This window comes from Lepus europaeus, chromosome 10 (assembly GCF_033115175.1).
Source record: "Lepus europaeus isolate LE1 chromosome 10, mLepTim1.pri, whole genome shotgun sequence".
NCBI lineage: Eukaryota > Metazoa > Chordata > Mammalia > Lagomorpha > Leporidae > Lepus > Lepus europaeus.
In genome coordinates this window covers 110,198,963-110,219,252 of record NC_084836.1, presented here as the reverse complement: position 1 = coordinate 110,219,252, position 20,290 = coordinate 110,198,963, and positions in this window count along the sequence as shown.

Sequence of the window (20,290 nt, the reverse complement as noted above, 5' to 3'; positions counted from 1 at the left end):
GCTGGCCCAGTCCTGGCTGTTGTGGGGCTGACTGGTTTATGATGGCATCATTGCCTAAGATGATGGGGCTGTCTCTCTCCATGTGGCTCCCTGTGGTCCCCCTCCCCAGGAGGCCAGCCAAGGTTTCTTCATGGGGTGAATTTCCGGAGCTGCAAAAGAAGACGAACCCTATTGCTCAGGCACTTTCTCAACTTCTGCTTGCATCATTGTGCCTGCTTGTCTTGGCCAGATTGCACCCAGCTGGGCCCAGCGTCCAAGGGAGAGGTCATCAAGGTGCTGTAACAAGGTGCGGATTCAGGGGCAGAGGGTATGGGTGGGGGAGGAAATTTGTTTCCCTTTTTTGCAGTCTTCACAGCAGGACAGCCCTCACGACAGGAACGTCTGTGTGCTTGTGTGACTGTGTGCCCCCCCAGGCTGTGAGCCTTGACTTCTGCAGATGCCGGCACGGAGCAGGTGTTTAGTCGTTACTCACTTCTGATGCCTGTGTGGCCCACATGGACGTTTGACCCAAAGGAATGGTCAGAGAACCCCCCAGGTGCAGCTGTTGGCAGGTCAGGAGAAGAAGGGACAGCATGGGGACAGCCAGTCCTTGTCAGGGTTTGCTCAGCTGCTCAGGCTTGCAGTTTGTCCCAGGGAACGATGAGATGTGATTCAGCCACAGTCTGGTCTCCACCTTTTAAATGTTGGGAAGCGCATAAATCAGCAGGTTCCTCCCAAGCAGACTCTGGAGACAGCACTGCCAGCCTGCTCACTGTAATTAGGCCTCCAGCAATGAGTGTTTTATCGCCGGCTTCCCAGGGGAAGGGGAGTGGAATGACTGGGGCTGCGATGTCTGTGTGGGACCCTAATCTGGGGAGTCTGGGCCAAGAATGCAAGCCTGTGCCCGACCTGAGGTTTATGCTCCTCTCTTCGCGTCCCAAGGGCATATCCAAGCACTCTCCACCCTCAGCCCCTGCAAAGAACCTTCTCTTGGCCCTGTGAGGAGGAAGGCTCCAAAGGAAGAAAGATACAAGTCCTGGAAGCAGGTGTGAGGCCACTGTGGTGAAGCCGAGGGCCTGGACCTCAATCCAGGCCTGGGGGATTCTGGGGTCCTGGGGGACTGTGTGTGGCCTGGGATGGGGAGGGTCTACAGGTGGGCACATGCTCTCCTTCCTTGCCTGGTTGGTAGGGGCATGGCCACAAGAAGGGTGGAGAAGGACCCTCTATAGTAGGGGCCCCATGCGAGCAGGCCCTGGTCGCTGAACTCTAGGGGTGGTTCTGTTCGTGTGCCTGCTGAGCTGCCAAGGCAGGGGGTCTGAGATTTGACCTTTCCACATGACCAGCAGCACTGGGCTTCCCAGGTTCTGGGAAACACGTGAGTGGAGCCAGGCCTGTTGAGGACTCTGGAAGCCATAGTCAGCACATCTCTCTACTGAAATGAAGGCTTTAGACCTTCATTTTGTATTTGACTCTTCATTTGTATTTGACTTTTTTTTTTTTTTTTTGACAGGCAGAGTTTGACAGAGAGAAAGGTCTTCCTTCCGTTGGTTCACCCTCCAAATGGCCGCTACGGCTGGTGCGCTACGGCTGGCACACTGCACCGGTCTGAAGCCAGGAGCTAGGCTCTTCCTCCTGGTCTCCCATGCGGGTGCAGAGCCCAAGGACCTGGGCCATCCTCCACTGCACTTCCGGGCCACAGCAGAGAGCTGGACTGGAAGAGGAGCAACCAGGACAGAATCCGGCGCCCCAACCGGGACTAGAACCTGGGGTGCCCGGCACTGCAGGCGAAGGATTAGCCTAGTGAGCCACGGTGCAGGCCATGTATTTGACTCTTGCCATAGACCTGTGGGTCACCAGAAAGGGCATCTCAGCCCCTGTTGACTGGATGAGGATGCTGAGGCTCTGAGGTAGGTGACTCGGCACAGGCCACACCCACATCACTGGTGGAGCAGAGCTTTCTGGCCCCCACTGGCAGACTCCAGGTACAGGACTCCTGCTGCTGGATTTCAGAGTAGATCTTAGGGTATGGACCTACCTCTTGGACCTGCAGTTGTCTCAACTCCCCTCACTGAGGGCCATTGGGCTGTTTCCAGGTTCTCTTTTTCTTTTGCTGCTGTAGACAATGTGACAGTGAGCATCCTTGCACTGGCAGGGCAGGGCCCAAGTCTAGGATTGAATCCTACCTCTGGGGGGATAAAATTACTGTCTTGAGCAGGTTCCCCCAATGTTTTTAAAGATAAAATTTTATTTCAGAAGAGTTTTAAATTTACAAAACAAAAATTGTGAAGTATGAAGAATTCCCACATCATTCTATCTGGCTTCCCTTATCATTAAAATTTTATTTTAGTATGATGCATTTACAATCTATGGGCCACACCCTCTTTCCCCAATTTGTTTTTATCTAAACTCCATCTGTTCTTCCCACCCTTCTCAGCCTCTAGGAATTACCATTCTGTGTTAATATTGAGGGTTTTTTGTTTGTTTGTTCCCACATATGAGGGAGAATTGCAGTATTTGTCTTGCTTTGTCTGGCTTCTTTAACTCAACATGATGTCCTGTAGTTCCATCCATCTTGCTGCAAATGACAGAATTTCATTCTTTTTTATGGATGGATAGTATTCCATTGTGTGTATGTATTTTCCTTATCCATTTATCTGAAGACGGACACCTTCTGTATCTTGGCTATTGTGGACAGCGCTGCAGTAAACATGGTAGAAAAGATATTTCTTTGATACAATGAATTTCTGTCTTTTGGGTACAAACCCAGTAGTGGGATTGCTGGATCAGACAATAGTTCTATTTCTAGTTTTTAAAGAAATCTCCATACTGTTTTCCATAGTGGCTGTACTAATTTACATTCCCCCTAATGGTGTGTGTGTGTGTAAGAGTTCCCCTTTCTCCACATCCTCACCAACATTTGTTACTTTTTTTTTTAATAATATCCATTATAACAGGGATGAGGTGATATCTCACCTTTTGATTGCTGGCTAGTGACATTGAGCATTTTTTCATATATTTGTTGGCCGTTTGCATTTCTTCTTTTGAGAACTAGCTGTTCATATTCTTTACTTGTTTATTAACCGGATTGCTTACTTTTTTGTTGTGTTTTTTGCGCTCCAGATGCATTCTGGATGTTAATCCTTTGTCAGATATGTAGCTTGTAAATATTTTCTCCCATTCCACCAGATGTCTTTTCATTCTATTGATCATTTCTTTTGCTGTGCAGTAGGTTCTGAGTTTGATACAATCCCACTTGTCTCATTTTGCTTTTGTTGCCTGTGCTTTTGGGGTCTTATCCATAAAATCAATGCCTATAGCAATGTCTTACAGTATTTTCGCTATGTTTTCTTCTAGCAGTTTCATAGTTTCAGGTCTTACATTTAGGTCTTTGATCCACCTTGAGTTGACTTTTGGATAAGGTGAGAGGTAGGGATCTAATTTCACTCCTCTCTGTATATACATCCAGTTTTGCCAGCACTGTTTACTGAAAGTGTTCCCACATTTGATGTGTTAGAAACATAGTCTCCAGATTCATTTGTTGATGGTATTTGCAGGTGGGGCATGTGGGAGGTGACGGGGTCATCTCATGAATGCATTAATCCATCCAAGGATTGGTGGCTTATTGGGCTGTCACAGGACTGGCTTTGTTGTGAAAGCAAGCTCTTTCTGGCAGCTCGCCGTGGCAGCTTGCTGTGTCTTGCCATGTCCATGCCCTGTGCCTCTCTGGGACTCTGCAGAGGGTCCCTTTCTCCCTGAAGGCCTTCAGTGAGTGTAATCTCTTGGTTGACATGAACTTCTCAGCCTCCAGGGCTGTAATAAACAAATTTTGGAGTTGGCGTTGTAGCTCTGTGATTAAGTTGCCACTTGGGACACCTGCGTCCTGTATTGGAGTGCTTGTTCTGTGTTCTGTGACCCACTTTCCTGCTCATGAACATCCTGGAGGCAGCAAATGATGTTTCCAGTACTGGGAATTCCCCCTGCCACCCCATGTCGGAGACCAAGGTTGAGCTTGGACCAGCCCTGGCTGTGGTGGGCATTTGGGGAATGAACCATGGGGTGGATGATCTTCCTCTCCCTTTCCCTCTCTCTTTCCCTCTCCCTCTCCCTTTCTCACTAAGCCTTCTAAATAAATAAGAAATGCATAAAACTTCAAAAAGAAACAAATTTCTTTTCTTTATAAATTACTGTTCGAGGTATCTATTACAGCAGAATGGACTAAGATAATTATTAGACTTCACTGAACCTCAATTTTCCCATTCATATAACAGACAATAATATCTGCATAAGATACTGAAAAAATGAATGAACAAGCAGACAGTGGTGCTGATGATGGGCGTAATGAGAATGACATCTGGTCTACCTGACAGCTACATTCCTTGTTGGGTGTTCTGGTTTGGATACCAGGCTCTGGGAGCCCTACAGGTCTGGGGTAGCATCTCTACACCCAACATATCTTAGGACTCAACAACATGAACTATTTTAGGCTTAGACCTTCTATTCTTTTTTTAAAAAGACTTTATTTATTTATTTGAGAGGTGGAGTTACAGACAGTGAGAGGAAGAGACAGAGAGAAAGGTCTTCCTTCCCTTGGTTCACTCTCCAAATAGCCGCAATGGCCAGAGCTGCGCTGATCCGAAGCCAGGAGTCAGGAGCTTCTTTCCGGTCCCCCATGTGGGTGCAGGGGCCCAAGCACTTGGTCCATCCTCTACTGCCTTCCCAGGCCACAGCAGAGAGCTGGATGGGAAGAGGAGCAGCGGGGACTAGAACTGGCACCCATATGGGATGCGGGCACTGCAGGCGGTGGCTTTACCTGCTATGCCACAGCGCCATCCCCCGGCTTAGGCCTTCTATTCTTTTTCCACAACTGGTCTCTGGATGACTATGGCTTTAAATACGATAAACATGCTGCTGACTTCCAAGTTTGTGTCTCTAGCCGAGACCTTCTCACTGAGTTCCAGACTCAGCCATTCATCCTGCTAATTCTGCCTTCAGATTACATTCCAGATCTGCACACACATCTCCACCTCCACTGCTGAAGTCCCGGTCACCCTCAACTCCCGTGCTCTCTTCCAGCGTCTTAGTGAGTGCTTAGCTGGGTTGCATTAAGTCTGCTTCAATGATGAATATTTTTCAAGTGATCTGTGTCCTCCAAGTTTTGCCTTAACCTCTTTCCCCAAATTTGGACCTGCACTATTTAGATGCTTAGCTCTTATGACTTCCTTGCTAACCTGTAGGCTATTTTTTTTTTTTTAAACAGGCAGAGTGGACAGTGAGAGAGAGAGAGAGAGAGAGAGAAATGTCTTCCTTTACCATTGGTTCACCCCTCCAATGGCCGCTGCAGCCAGCGCACCACGATGATCTGAAGCCAGGAGCCAGGTGCCTCTCCTGGTCTCCCATGCAGGTGCAGGGCCCAAGGACTTGGGCCATCTTCCACTGCCCTCCTGGGCCACAGCAGAGAGCTGGCCTGGAAGAGGGGCAACCAGGACAGAATCTGGCGCCCCAACCAGGACTAGAACCCTGTGTGCCGGCGCCGCAGGCAGAGGATTAGCCTATTGAGCCGCAGCGCTGGCCACCTGTAGGCTATTTAGTAGCATATTATTTAGTTTCTAGATTTGAGAGAACTTGTCAGTTACATCTTATTGACTTTATAGCGTTGTGATCATAAAAGAGGGCCTGATTGCTGTTGGCTCTTTCAAAATAATTTGGCTTTATTTAGTTTTTATTTTTTTGAAAATTTATATATTTGGGGCTGATGCTGTGGCTCAGCAGGTTAAAGCCACAGCCTGCGGTACCAGCATCCCATATGGGTGCCGGTTCAAGTCCCGGCTGCTCCGCATCTGATCCAGTTTCCTGCTAATGCGCCTGGGAAAGCAGCAGAAGATGGCCCAATTGCTTGGGCCCTTGTACCCATGTGGGAAACCTGGAAGAAGTTCCTGGCTTCTGGCTTCAGCTTGGCCCAGTTTTGGCTTTTGTGGCCATTTGGGGAGTGAACCAGTGGATAGAAGATCTCTCTCTCTGTCTCTCTTCTTTCTTTCTGTAATTCTACCTTTCAAATAAATAAATCTTCAAAAATTTATTTATATATTTAAAGGAGAGAGAGAGGAGAGAGAGATAGAGAAAGAGATCAAGCGCTCATATTTTGATTCACTCCCCAAAATGCCCACAACATCCAGGGCTGAGTGAGTCCAAAACTGTGAACAAGGAACTTAATTTATGTCCCACATGGGTGCCAGGGATCCAACCACCTGCTGTCGCCAAAGGTGTGCATTAGCAGGAAGTTGGAATGGAGAGCAGAGGCAAGACTCAAACCTAGGCACTCTGATGGGGAACGCGGACATCTCAGGAAGAGTCTTACCTGCTGTGCCAAATGCTCGCCCTTATTTGGCTTTCTTTTACTGCTGCGGTACGTGTTACTAAGTGTTCCATGTGTGCTAGCAAAGAGTGTTGGCTAACGGTGGAGCTCTGGACACACGCATCCGCTTGCTGATTGAGGTATTTGTTCACCTGCTTTATTGGTTTCTAGAAGAGATGAATTAAATTCTCCTAATACAATTATTGGCTTATTTATTTCTCTATGAAGTTCCATAATTTGGCACATTATGTATTTCAAAGCTACAGTTTTTAGTGAATATCTATACTTGTGGGTGGCAATGTGAGACTCTATACATCTTCCTCATGGTACTTTTGTTTGTATTGAGTTATATTTGGTCAGATATTAGGATCATTGCTTCAGCTTTCTGTTGGTTCATATTTGTCTGGTATATCCTTTTTAGTCCTTTTTTCCTTCAACCTCTTTGTGTCCCATTGCTTTAAGCGAGTACATAGCTCACTCCTGGATTTATTTTGCTCATTTGATCTTTGACTCTCTATGTTTTGATTCGTGACTACCATCCATATATCTTTATTGTAAATGCTGCTATGTTGTGCCTCATATCTGCTATTATTTCATATTTTCCATTTACTGTATTTTCTTTTTGTTTCTCATTTTCTCCTTTATTGCTTTCAAATTCTCTCCTGTCCATCAACCAGTGAATGGATAAACAGCCTGGCACATCTATACAATGGGATACTACTCAACAATAAAAAGGAGCACGCTACTGATAAACGTGATTGCATGGATAAGATTTAGAATCCTTCCACAAAGTGAAGGAAGCAGTCTGCTTACCTACTGAGTATTTCCATTTATATCACCTTCTGGAAAAGCCAAAACTGTAGAGACAGAGGACAGGCAAGAGGTGATCAGAGTCTAAGGGAGGGGGGACGAGGTTCACTAGACAGGGGCCAGGTGAGTCTTCAGATGATGGAAATATTCTGTATCTTGGTTGTGGTGGTGGTGGTTTTGTGACTGTATACATTTGTCAAAATCCACAGAGCTGTGTACTTTAAAAAACTGAGTTTTGCTACATATTAATTATATCTCACCTACAAAGAACCCTGTCCAAGTCCTTACATTGGTCTTGCAAGTTGCGTCCCGTGTACCCAGCATTCCTCATCTGCTTGTTGTCCTTCAGATTCCCGATTAAAGATGCCCACCCCAACACTTTATCACCTCCTGATGTTGCAGAGATCTGCTAATTATGTGCCTGTGCCTTCCAGAGCCCAGATTATGTGAGGGCAGGGGCTCCTCTGGACTGTGCCTGTCACATAGGCAGAGCTTAAAGGAAGTCAGTGAGTTCATGGAGGCAGCAGTACTTGAGGTTGACGGTATTCAACAGAAAGACCATGTGAACCGCCCGCTGTTTTTCAGTAAATGAACTAAAAGGAGCAAAAACGGAACTAACACAGATTTAAGAGGACTCAAAGACACTGAACTAGTTGCGATGCGCAAACTTCATTTTAACTGTGATTAATCTACAGAATTAAGAATTTATGAGATAATTTGATATGATATTAAAGATTTTTACTTGTGAGATAATGATATTATGGCTATATTGTTAAAATATCTATAGATATCTATTTTAGAGAGATGCATTTTGAAGCTTTTAGGAGTGAAATGATAGGAAATGTGGGATTTGGTTTTATTTGAAATAAATTGTCTTGGGAAAGTAGAGGCTGAGTAGAGAGGAAGACAGCTGGCCATGAACTAATAAACTGGAGCAGAAGGCGGGAGTTCATGGCTGCAGCTCTCGAGCCCTATGTAAATATTTCGAAGTGTCCATCATATTATGTTTTTTTAAAAAGGAGATTGAACAGCCCCTTCTCTTTTCTGGGCCCTTGAGGCCTGAAAAGGTTGGATGTGAACCGCTAACCCCACAGGTGCCAGCAGAGGGTGCCACTGCTCTGCTGGTAGCTGCTCTGGCTTCTCCCATACAAGGTGGGGTGCCAGGAGTGGGGTTTCTGGGGTCCAGTGTGGCTTTGCCCTTTTTAGTGCATGCTCCAAGCTTCTCCTGATCTCCGTTGATCTAGGCTGGGGAAAGGGGCCTTGTCCTGGACCCACTGGGTCCTGGCTAAGCAAGGCTCCCGAGCTTCACCTTGATCTTGGAGTCTCTCCATCTCTTCCGACCCCGCCCACACCCAGAAGGCTGGCTCCTGCCCTGCTCTGTGTGAGGGACATTGATGTCACTGCCCCATATCTCCCAGGCCTGTTGCCCATCCCTGATTCCCCTTTCAGGGCTGGGAGAGCCGTCCCCTGCAGCTGAGCCCCTAGGTGCAAGACTCTCAATGAGAGCAGACCCCCACGTCTGGTGGGCTTGGCAGGGTACTGCGCTGAGGAGCACTGGACCCAAAGTCAGTAACCTGAGGTCAAGACTGGCTTTGTGTTGAGTAGGACTTTGTGTGTGTTCAAACTCTGATGTCTTAAATGGTGAGGGGATTAAGGGTGGGGACTTGATCTAATTGTGGTGTCTGAGAGGTGGGTCTGGTGGGAAGTCTTTAGGTCGCTGGGGGTGCGGGTTCACAGAGCAGTTCTCACGAGAGGGTTCACTATTTGAGTCTGAGTTCTGCCTAGCTGTGCCCTGCGCCCTGGCTCACCACGTGATCATTCCTGTGCACCTGCCAGCCTCCACCAGACACCAGACTGTAGGGCTGGCCGGTTCTGAACGGCAACCTCCAAACTGTGAGTTGAAATAAGCCTTCTCCTTCCTGAGAAGCTCCTCTCAGGTATGTTAATGAGAGTAACAGCAAAGGGACTGATACACTAGCCTCCCTTGTGTGCGTCGTGTCTGCTCTGCTGTAGAATCCCGCAGAATACTGTAGCATAGGGAGCTGGGGAATAATGTTTTCTACCTTGATAAAGAAGTGGAATTCTATGTCCAGAACCACAGTCTATAAACTCAGTAAGAGTGGGACAGATTCAGTCACTTGGGCCTCCTCTGGTCCCCACACCGACCCTAGAATGAAAATTCCTAAGCTTTGGGTTCCTTACATTTCCCTCCCTCCCTCCTTCCCTCCCTCCCTCCCTCCCTCCCTCCCTCTCTCCCTCCTTTTTTTTTTTTTTTTTTTAAATATTTACTCCACTTTATTTACTTGAAAGTCAGAGTTACAGAGACAGTGAGAGACAGCTGTTCCATTCACTGGTTCACTCCACAAGTGACTGCAGCAGCCAGGGCTGAGTCGGGCTGAAGCCAGGAGCCAGGAGCTTCATCTGGGTCTCCCACCTGGGTGGTAGGGGCTCAAGGACTTGGGCCATTTTCTGCTGCTTTTCCCAGGCCAGTGGCAGGGAGCTGGAGTGGAAATGGAGCAGCTGGGACACAAACCGATGCCCAGAGGGGATGCTGGCACCGCAGGCAACTGCTCCATCAACTTTGCCACAGTGCTACAAGATCAGCCCCGATTCCTTATGTTTCTGGCCCAAGAACCTCTACAGCTTCTCCAGGGCTCAAGAAAGTCTCCCTTGCATCCATTCAACAAACACTGACCAAGCTGTGCTCTGTGCTTAATCTTCAGAGAGACAAGTTGATCAGGACTGGGACTCTGTCAGCCCTGCGCCCATAGCGTGGCAAGGCAGGAACACAATCTGGGGCTCCTTGGAGGAGGCACCATACGGGCAACCTTGAGCAAAGTCAGATAGCAAACAAACTGGAAGGGGAGAGGAGTGGTGCCGGGAAGATGGCGGGAAGCTTGCCTTCTTGGAGCGGCCATTCAGAGAGGACTCCTCACAAGGACAGGCGGGCCTCCAGGCTGGGGCTTTGGTGGGGCCCCAGTGTTTCCTTGTAGATACCGGGCCTGGCACTGCGCAGGAGCATCAGTCTGTTGGGCCGCCCACACAGATGGCGCCGTGAGTCACTCCTCCTGAAGCGCCACTACAGGATGTCTGGAAGGAAACCTATGTCCTCACAGAGGGAAACTGCCAATAATTGGCGCTGCCGAGAACGCGAATAGCTTCACAGGCCCCCCCAATGGAAGACTGAATTCCAAATGTTCCCTCTAAGCACTGGGGGTGCGTCGGCGATAAAGCGCCAGGATTTTAGAGAGCCCCTCCCCTTTTGGGCAGAATGCCTCTCCATCCACAAATAGAAACTTGCTGAGAATTTAATTAAGAACAGTGTACATAAAACTCGCTGTTCCTAAGTAAACAAATATTAAGCAGGATACTTGGCTTTCGTGTTATGGGCTCTTAAGGGACTGGAAAAATAGGAACAGGAGGGGTGGGTGGGGAGCTCCCGAGGGGGAAGAGGAGGCAGGATTCAGACTGAGAAGAGAGTGGATCTCCAGGCTGGGGCAGAGCAGAGGGTGAGGCAGTCGTGTGTCCTGCAAGGCGAGGAGAGGAGCTGCTGGGAGGGGCTAGCTTCTCCCTCGCCCAGCGCCTGCCTTTTTTTTTTTTTTTTTAAATTAATTAATTTATTTGAAAGTCAGAGTTACACAAAGAGTGAAAGAAAGAGAGAGAGGGAGAGGTCTTCCATACGCTGATTCATTCCCCAGATGGCCACAATGGCCAGAGCTGCACTGATCTGAAGCCAGGAGCCAGGAGTTTCTTCCAGTCTCCCATACTTCCCCAGGCCACAGCAGAGAGCTGGATTGGAAGTGGAGCAGCCGGGACTCGAACTGGCACCCATATGGGATGCTGGCACAGCAGGTGGTGGCTTTACCTGCTTCGTCCCAGCGCTGGCCCCAGCGCTGGCCCCAGCACTTGCTTCTGTCTCAGACATCCAGTTTCTGCCTTAGTTTCCAGTGGGTTCTCAGGACTGTTTGCTCATTGAAGACAAACTGCTCCCCACACACCTGGGTTTTCTCTTGAACTTTGTAGCAGGCTTTGCTGACAGTGGATTTCTGCTCACCCCCAGGATACATAAACGTGACACTCACCATTCCTGTGCCTGTCACAGTGCCCTACCACCGTGATTTATTTATTTATTTGAAAGTCAGAGTTACACAGGCACCTGCCACTCTCCACTTGTGAGTCTCCTTCCAGTCCTGGGTACTTGGGTGGGCTGCAGATACTGAGGAGTTATTGACTCTCAGAATAGGCAATGGCGGATGGGAGTTGGAGATAAATACCCCACGTCTCTTTTCCCATAGGTGGGTTAGTTCAGAGTTTGTCTTCCACTGTGCCTCCCAGAGCTCTGCCGTAGGATTGAGTTGCTGTAGCTCACATTGGTAACCGGACTGCTAACACACTGCTACTGTGCTCCCATCTCTTCTCAGTCTTCCCTTCTCTCTTGCTTCTGCTTCAAATCCTTGTCTCAGGGTCTGCATCTGGGGCAACCCAATGCTAAGAAAGGCTTCATAGATACACATGGACTTTGAGGGTCTCGCTCATCCTTCCCCACCCCCAGTGTAGGCCAAGCCTGTTTGCAATGCAGAATGACTGATAGCCTTTTATTGTCAAGGTTTTGTGTTGAGGGGTTTTCTGGTTGCATTTTGAAGGTGCTGTCATCTCTTAAAGGTGGCCAAAGCTTTAAGAAGTCACTCTGGAACCTTAGGGTTAATGGTCAGTTTACTAGGAAGTCCCTGATGTTTCCATTTCTTTTTTTTTTTTTTTTTTTTTGACAGGCAGAGTGGACAGTGAGAGAGAGAGAGAGACAGAGAGAAAGGTCTTCCTTTGCCGTTGGTTCACCCTCTAATGGCCGCCGCGGTAGCGCGCTGCGGCCGGCGCACCGCGCTGTTCCGATGGCAGGAGCCAGGTGCTTATCCTGGTCTCCCATGGGGTGCAGAGCCCAAACACTTGGGCCATCCTCCACTGCACTCCCTGGCCACAGCAGAGAGCTGGCCTGGAAGAGGGGCAACCGGGACAGGATCGGTGCCCCGACCGGGACTAGAACCCGGTGTGCCGGCGCCGCAAGGCGGAGGATTAGCCTGTTGAGCCACGGCGCCGGCCTGATGTTTCCATTTCTAAATCCTGAGATTATACTTGACCCAACCCTCTAGGCCACCTGGAAGGAGAATCAATCCAAATAGGATTGAAGGGCTCAGCTGTCTTCTCATTTATTTATTATTTCATTCATGAAATAAATTGTTATTGAGTAAGCATGTGTGAGTGCCACGCACCCCTGCATTATGAACTTGCTACCTTGGGTAGCTTGAGATGGGATTTCTAATGAAAATGGTTATTCACCTCCTGTTTGTTGAGAGTTTCTGGATGTCTGGCCTCGTGTTGCCTCCTGGGCAGGCAGAAATGGATAAGGCATGACCTGTATTTACCAGGAACGTGGAAACCAGAAGGCCGACATGGACAGCCTTATCCATGGTGGGATCATTTCCTGCGGTTAGGGGTCCCTGCCATCAGTGGGGGGTGTGAGGGAACGGTGAGTGAATTCTCCCTCAGGGGCTGCTGGGGGTCAGGAGGTCTTTGTGGAGGAGGGACCACAAGTATTCCAGGAAGAGCAAATGACTGCTGGGGCTGCAGCCTGTGTGTGTGAGCGCAGGGCTGGTGGGGCCAAGGTGGAAGAGCCTTTGGTTTTCAGATCTGGGCTGTGCTGGGAAGCCATGTGGCATGAGCCCATGGATAGACCAGAACTGCATCTCAGTTCTGCCGCTCGCTCACCCTGTGCCCTCATCAGGGTTCTCCTGGGCACAGACTGCCTCCTCCTGCATACAGCTGCTGCGAGGAACCAATGGAAGAGCCGAGCGTGGCCCCTAGTAGTAGTGAGTACTCAGAGGAAATGATTCATTAGCATGTTGCACCAAGATGTCCTGGCTGGTTTTAAAAGGTGATCGGCTCTGTAGAATTTATTTATTTATTTATTTGAAAGTCAGAGTTACATAAAGAGAAAGAGAGGCAGAGAGAGAGAGAGAGAGAGAGAGAGAGAGAGAGAGTGTTCTTCCATTTGCTGGTTTACTCCCCAGTTGGCCACAATGGCTGGAACTGGGCCAGTTGGAAGCCAGGAGCCAGGAACTTATTCTGGGTCTCCCATGTGGGTACAGGGGCCCAAGGACTTGGGCCGTCTTCTACTGCTTTCCCAGGGCATAACAGAGAGCTGGATCAGAAGAGGAGCAGCTGGGACTTGAACCGGTGCCTATATGGGATGCTGGCACTGCAGGCAGCGGCTTTACCCACTATGCCACAGTGCTGGCCCCTGCCCTGTAGACTTGAGAGCCCCTCAGTGCTGTACCTGTGCATCTACTGAGTCCCTTGGGGCTAAGCAGCATCTTTGTAGAAGACTCAGCCATCCCCAGGGCATTAAGAAGTGGAGAGTGGACCAGTTTGAGGGGAAAGGATGCTCCCAAAGGTGGCCCTGTGTGTAGCCGTGGACTGGAGGGTTGTACCGGCCACCACCACCGTCATCCCGGTGGCTCCTGGAATTCATCCCTTGAAGTCTGCCTTTGACATGTGGGCAGGGTGATGGGGCGTGGTCTCTGATGGTGCTCCCTGCCCCCCGCATGGGCAGTTCACAGCATCCGGGGGCTGGTGCCTGTGTGCTGAGCGTGGGGACAGGACCGAGTGGCAGCATTCCAAACTTCTCGCTCGCCACAAGGCCCACGTCTCACCCTTTTCAGAAGCATCTGCAGCGATGTTCTCGGAGAAGTTGGAGACGTCCCAACTGCCCACCCGTGCTGGTGTCACTCCGCACACGGGTCTGGCAGATGGGCAGAGAGACCCGTTCTGCAGAGGGCCTGAAACACAGCTCTGCTTTAGTGGTTTGGAGGCACCCAAACTCCGTGAAGTTTGCTCAGACTTGGGAGAGGGAAGGCACCAGAGGGAGAAGCTAGGGCAGCCCTGCATTTGTGTCGGGGGGAAACTGAGGCTCACAGAGGTGAAGGGAGTGGCTGAGAGTCCCACAGCAGGTCACTTCCAGGTGGGCTCGTTTCCCCCTCTGGAATCCTCTGTACACCTCTTGTGGTGACATTCACACACCAAAGAGATCTCACCACCGAAAGGTGTTGCAAGGATCACCCAAAGCCTTTCCTCCCTTCCCCAGCCCCTCCCTGCATTTAGCAAAAGCTTGATGCTGTCCCTGCTTCACTTTTTGTTGTTGGGGAGGCAGAGGTGACTGTGATGGAGAGATGGGGGACAGGGGCTCCCCACTGAAGCAAGGAGGGTCTGGGGTCACAGCTGTTCTACTGAATAGTTCTTGTCTGTTTTCTCCCAAGCACCTGCATTTCCTTGTCTACTGAATCAATCTCTATTCTTTGGTAACTTGCAATCTCTCTGACTCACAATGTTTTCCCTTGCTTCTTGCCATGTGCAATTTTGTCTTCAGCCTGAGTGGCGGTACTGGGCCCGAGAGGGAGACCTGAGTGACAGCTCCCGGGACCAGGGGGTCCAGTATGGCTCTGGCTTTTCAGGGCAGATTGGAACCATCCTCAGAGGCTGTGGGTCATGGAGAAGATGGGCAGGGGTTTTCCAGATCAAACCTCTCTGACTTAGGGTGAAGGCTGTGGTAGTTTGTTTCCCCCTTGTCTCCTGAATGTCTTGACAAAAATTGCCTTCACCCCTGGCTGGCTACAGTGGGGAAGGGGATCTTTTATTTCTCATCTGAATAAAGGAAAGAAACGTGCGTGGAGTGGTAAAAGAATAGCTCCAAAGTCTGGCAGTTTCATCTCTGACAGGGAGGGCTGGAGTCAGTTCTCACTTTGCCCGATGTCAAAGTCCCAGGACCGGGAGTCGTTGGTTCAGTTTAGGTCAAGCATCTACTCCAAGCCAGCCGACTGTGGCCAGCGCAGGGACGTCACCATCTACAAGCTGGCTGCTTCCACAGTAACCATGGGAACGGGGTGGGGGTGGTCAGAAAAGAGGGTGCCTGGGAGGTAAAGCGTGTGTTCTGTAAAGGTTCATCCATCTGGGAGTGGGTCTGCAGACACCAGGCCTCTTCCAAGGCGCTCCGTTTGGCCCCAGGAACATCCAGTCAGCACTGATGAGCCTTTCCAGGCTCCGACTCCCTCCCTCATTACTGCAGACCCTCCAGAGCCAGGCCGACCACCGAAGGAGTCCTGGTGCTCATGGCCTCGCCTTTGTGACACTCCTCATCCGGGAGAGACAGGCTGTGGTCCAATCCAGACCTTCCCGCTCCCTGCTTCTTGTGTTCAAGGAGCAGAGCAAGCTGAAAGAGTGGCTCTTTGGTGTCATAACGGACACTTGAAGTTCAGTGTTAAATCAGAACGTGGCGAGGCAGGCAGCCTCTCTGGGCTCCAGTTTCCTCACCGATGACACAGGGACAAGAACAGCCACTTTGCCAGGATTAGAGATGATCTGTGCCCCTGCGTTAGAGCTGCAGGTGCATTAGAATCCTTTGGGGCTGATGGTTGGGACCCACTCCCAGGGTTTCCGACTCAGCAGCTCTGGGGTGTAGTCTGGTAAGCTGTGTTTTTAGTAAGTTCTTGGTGGTGCTGACACCACTTGATGGGAGCTGAACTTTGAGGACTGGTGGTCCACATTTGTGGTGGTTCTCAGTGGAGGAAGATTCTGTGGCACCTTGCTAATACCCTCTTCCCACCTTTGCTCCTGCCCTCCCCTCCAGGAGACATTTGGCAGTGTCTGGAATGAATTTTTTTTTTTTTTTTTTTTTTTTTTTTAGAAAATTTTGATTTGTTTGAGAGGCAGAGAGAAACTGACACACACATAGACAGATTGTGTGGTCTACTCCAGAATTACCTATTACCTGCAATGGCTGGGGCTGGGCCAGGCCAAAGCCAGGAACCCAGGAACCCAGTCCAGGTCTTTGGTGTGCATGGCAGGAACTCAAATACTTGAACATCACCGCTGCTTCCCAGGGTGTACATTAGCAGAAAGCTGGAATCAGGAGAACTGGGACTTGAACCGGCGCCCTCCTGTATGTGATGCAGGCATCTTAACTGCTAGGCCAAATGCCCACCCCTGGAGATAGTTTTGGTTGCTATGTTTTGGTAGGGTGATACTACTAACGTCTGTGGGTAGACACCAAGGATGCTGACTATCCTGCAATACAGAACAGCCCCCTGCAACAAAGAACTGTCCACCCCAAATATCAGCAGTGCTGAAGTTGAGATGTTCTTGTTTGTAAGTCCTAGCCATACTTCAGAGCTGGGATATCCTGTCAAGGTCACTTCACAATTTTAAAAAATGAATTCCATTTGAAAGGTGGAGAAAGACAAATGGAGAGAGATTTTCAGTTTTCTGGCTCACTCCCCAGATGCCTGTAACAACCAGGACTGGACCAGGCTGAAGTCAGGAACTGGGAACTCAGTCTGGGTCTCCTGTGTGGGTACCATGGGCCCAAATGCTTCAGTCACCACCTGCTGCCTCCCAGGGTGCATATTAGTAGGAAGATGGATTAGAGGTGGTATAGCTGGGACTTGAACCACGCACTCCAATATGGGCTGCAGACATCCCAAGCGGTGACTTAACCACTAAATGACACACCTGCCTCAGATTCACTTTTCTGAGCCTCATAACTGCACAGAATTGATTCCAAGAATCTATGCAGCTCTGCTCTGCAGCAACTTTAGTCAAAAACCTTTTATTAAGAGCCAATTATGTATAAGACATAGTAGCATTTCCATGTAAGGCACTTATGTGGGATGGTGCACTTGGCAAACATGTTGAAAATGTGGTTGGATTTTATGTCATAATGTGCAATGATTGTTTTTACAATCCTGCATAAACTTTCTTTGTTTTTTTGATTATTTATTTATTTGAAAGGTGGAGTCAGAGGGGCAGAGGCAGAGAGAGAGAGAGAGAGAGAGAGAGAGAGAGGAGTCTTTCATCCACTGGTTCACTCTCCAAATGGCTGCGATATTTGGAGCTGGGCAAATCCAAAGCCATGAGCTAGGAACTTCTCCTGGGTCTCCCATGCGGGTGCAGTGGCCCAAGGACTTGGGCCATCTTCTGCTTTCCCAGGCCATAGTAGAGAGCTGGATCAGAAGTGGAGCATCCAGGACTCAAACTGGCACCCAAATGGATTGGTGGCACTGCAGGTGGCAGCTTTACCTGCTATGCCACAGCGCCGGCCCCTATAAATATGTTTTTTTTTTGATTGTCCTTCATGGAGTTTAGAAAAATTACGCCATGGCATCACAGCTTTTTATTTTTGTTGCTATGTCACAAATGCATGCACTTGGGAGGGCATTTAGGGCATGAGCTTGCTGACTGGAGAACGAAACGATGGGCATAGGTGCAAACCACAATAATCAAATTTTTCACACTTGGTTAATGGAAGCCAACCTTTGAGAATTAGGAAAATATTTATTGCAATTAGTTGTGGTTGATAACATTATTAATTAACAGTAGCTCTCAGTAACTGGATGATTGAGCTGGAAAGGGCAGATGAATGTGCAGTCATGGGCCAGGCAGGACTATTTGGCTGTTGTTCTTGGTTTCTAAGCAGCTGTCGGTAGAAAAACAAAAACGGCATTTCCCCTAGGGTGATCAGTTTATTTGTTTGCCCAGGATTTTCTGTGGTTTTAACTTGAAAGTTCCATATCCCAGGAAACCACTCAGTCCTGGCCAACCTTAGATGGTTGGTTACTCTTGGGGAGACTGAAGACCCACCAGTAAGAGGAAACCCATTTTCAAAGGAGACCAAGCCAACACAGGAAGGGAGAACTGCTCTGTGTTGAGTGTTTCCTAATCTCTTTTATTCTTGTGTAGGTGAATGGGAATGTAGCTGGAAGAACTAATGGGATATGGGAGGTGAAGTAGATGGAATACATAAATTAGAAGAAACAGTTTGGGGCCAGTGCTGTGGCGCAGCAGGTTAAAGCCCTGGCCTGAAGTGCTGGCATCCCATATGGGTGCTGGTTCGAATCCCGGCAGCTTCTCTTCTGATTCAGCTCTCTGCCATGGCCTGGGAAAGCAGTAGAGGATAGCCCAAGTCCTTGGGCCCTTGCACTAGCGTGGGAGACCCGGAAGAAGCTCTTGGCTCTTGGCTTCGGATTGTTGCAGTTCCAGCTGTTGCGGCCATCTGGAGAGTGAACCAGTGGATGGAAGACCTCTATCTCTGTCTCTAGCTCTCTCTGTCTCTACCTGTCTCTACTTTGTTTTTCAAATAAAATAAATCTTAAAACAAAAGTAGCAGTTTGTGCAAAGGCCCTGAGGAAGGATAAATAAATCATGATATATTCAAGGAAGCCTGGTAATGCTGGAACAGAGATTAAGACAGGAGAGAGTGATGTGAAAAATGGCCAGAAAGGTAGGATTTAGGACTTTACAGTCAGTGGATGTGGAGTAAAGAGAACTCTTGTTCACTGTTGGCGGGAATTATGGAAAGCACTACGGAGATTTCTAAAGAAATTGAAAATAGAATGCCAAGGCAGGTGTTTAGCATAGTGGTTAAGACGTTGGTTGGGAATCTGCATCCCATACTGGAGTGCCTGGGTTCAAGTTCCAGCTCTGCTCTTAATTCTATCCCCCTACTACTGCAGACCTTGGGAAACAGTAGGTGATGGTTCACGTGGCTGTGTTCTGCCACCAATTTAGGAGACTGGGATTGGGTTCTTATCTCTTGGCGTTGGTCTGACCAGCTATCTTCACTGTTGCAGGTATCTGGGGAGTGAACCAGTATATGGGACCTTTCTGTCTGTATTTTGTCTCTGCCTCACAAATAAATAAATAAATGGTTTCAAAGAGATTATCTTCTATGAAAAATTAAAAAACTGCACGGGTTTAACATTTTTTGCATCAAAATAAACTTATGTTTTAGTTCCTTTTTTTCTGTGAACCTTTTAAAATTAAAGACTTACTTATTTGACAGGCAAAGTTACAGAGAAAGGGCTGGGAGAGGGAGGGGGAGAGAGAGAGAGAGAGAGAGAGAGAGAGAGAGAGAGAATGAGGGAGAGAGATCAGTCTTCCACCCACTGATTCATTCCCCAAAAGGTCGCAACAGCCAGGAGCCAGAAACTTCAACTGGGTCTCTCACATGGGTGGCAGGGGCCCAAGTATTGGACCATCTTCTGCTGCCTTCCCAAGAACATTAGTAGGGAGCTGGCTTGGAAGTAGAGCAGCTGGGACTTGAACCAGTGCCCATATGGGATGCCGGTGTTGCAGGTGGCAGCTTAACCCACTGTACCATAATGCCAGCTCCTCTGTGAGCTTTTTGAAGTACCCTTGTATACCCAAAGGAAACTGAGTCACAACCTCATAAGGATATAATCACTTCTATGTTCATTGCAGCCACATTCACAATAGCCAAGATATGGAAACAATCTAAGTTTTCATTGACAAATGGATAAAGAGACTGTGGTACATCTATACAATGGAATATTATTCAGCCCTAAACACAAACAAGATCTTCGCATTTGTCACAGCATGGATGAGGCTGGAGTATATTTTTCTAAGTGAAATAAGTCACACATAGAAAGATACTGCATGATCTCTATGGAATCTAAAAAAAAGTTCAAATATGCAGAGATAGAGAATGAAGCAGTATTCACCTGGAGTGAGGGTGGGTGTGGGGGAAGCAGTGTGAAGACGGAGGGCAGAGGACACCTAGCAGCAGATGTGCAGGGTGAACAAGGCTGGAGATCTGAAGCACAACTTGAGGACTGCAGGTGGTAGTTTCATGGTATATAGGATTCATGCTAAATTAGCCCATTTTAGCTGCCCGGCACATTGTATCCTTTAAATCTACCCAATAAAATTTATTTAAAAAAGAAAAGTCAGTGGAAGACATAGAAGAGTTTAAACCGAGGGACATCATGACTGTGAAGTATTTGCATTATGAAGACAGCCCAGCAGTTTCTGACATCATGGAGGACCGGTTTCTGGGGGGCCAGGCAGAAGCAGAGAGAGATCAGTCGGGAAGCCGTGGTCATCGTGCAGGGCAGAGATGGGCACAGGTTGGCTCACAGCGGTGTAGTCGTAGTGATGAAGAGAGGAATCTGAGACTTGGGGATGGATGGGGCTCAGAGAGGTTTCTGGCATGACCAGTTGGGCTGATGGAGGGAAGCAGGAAAGACTCACTACTCTGCCCTTTCCCCAAGAGAAAGAGCGTTCTGTGCTCTGGGGGTGGCCTCTGGG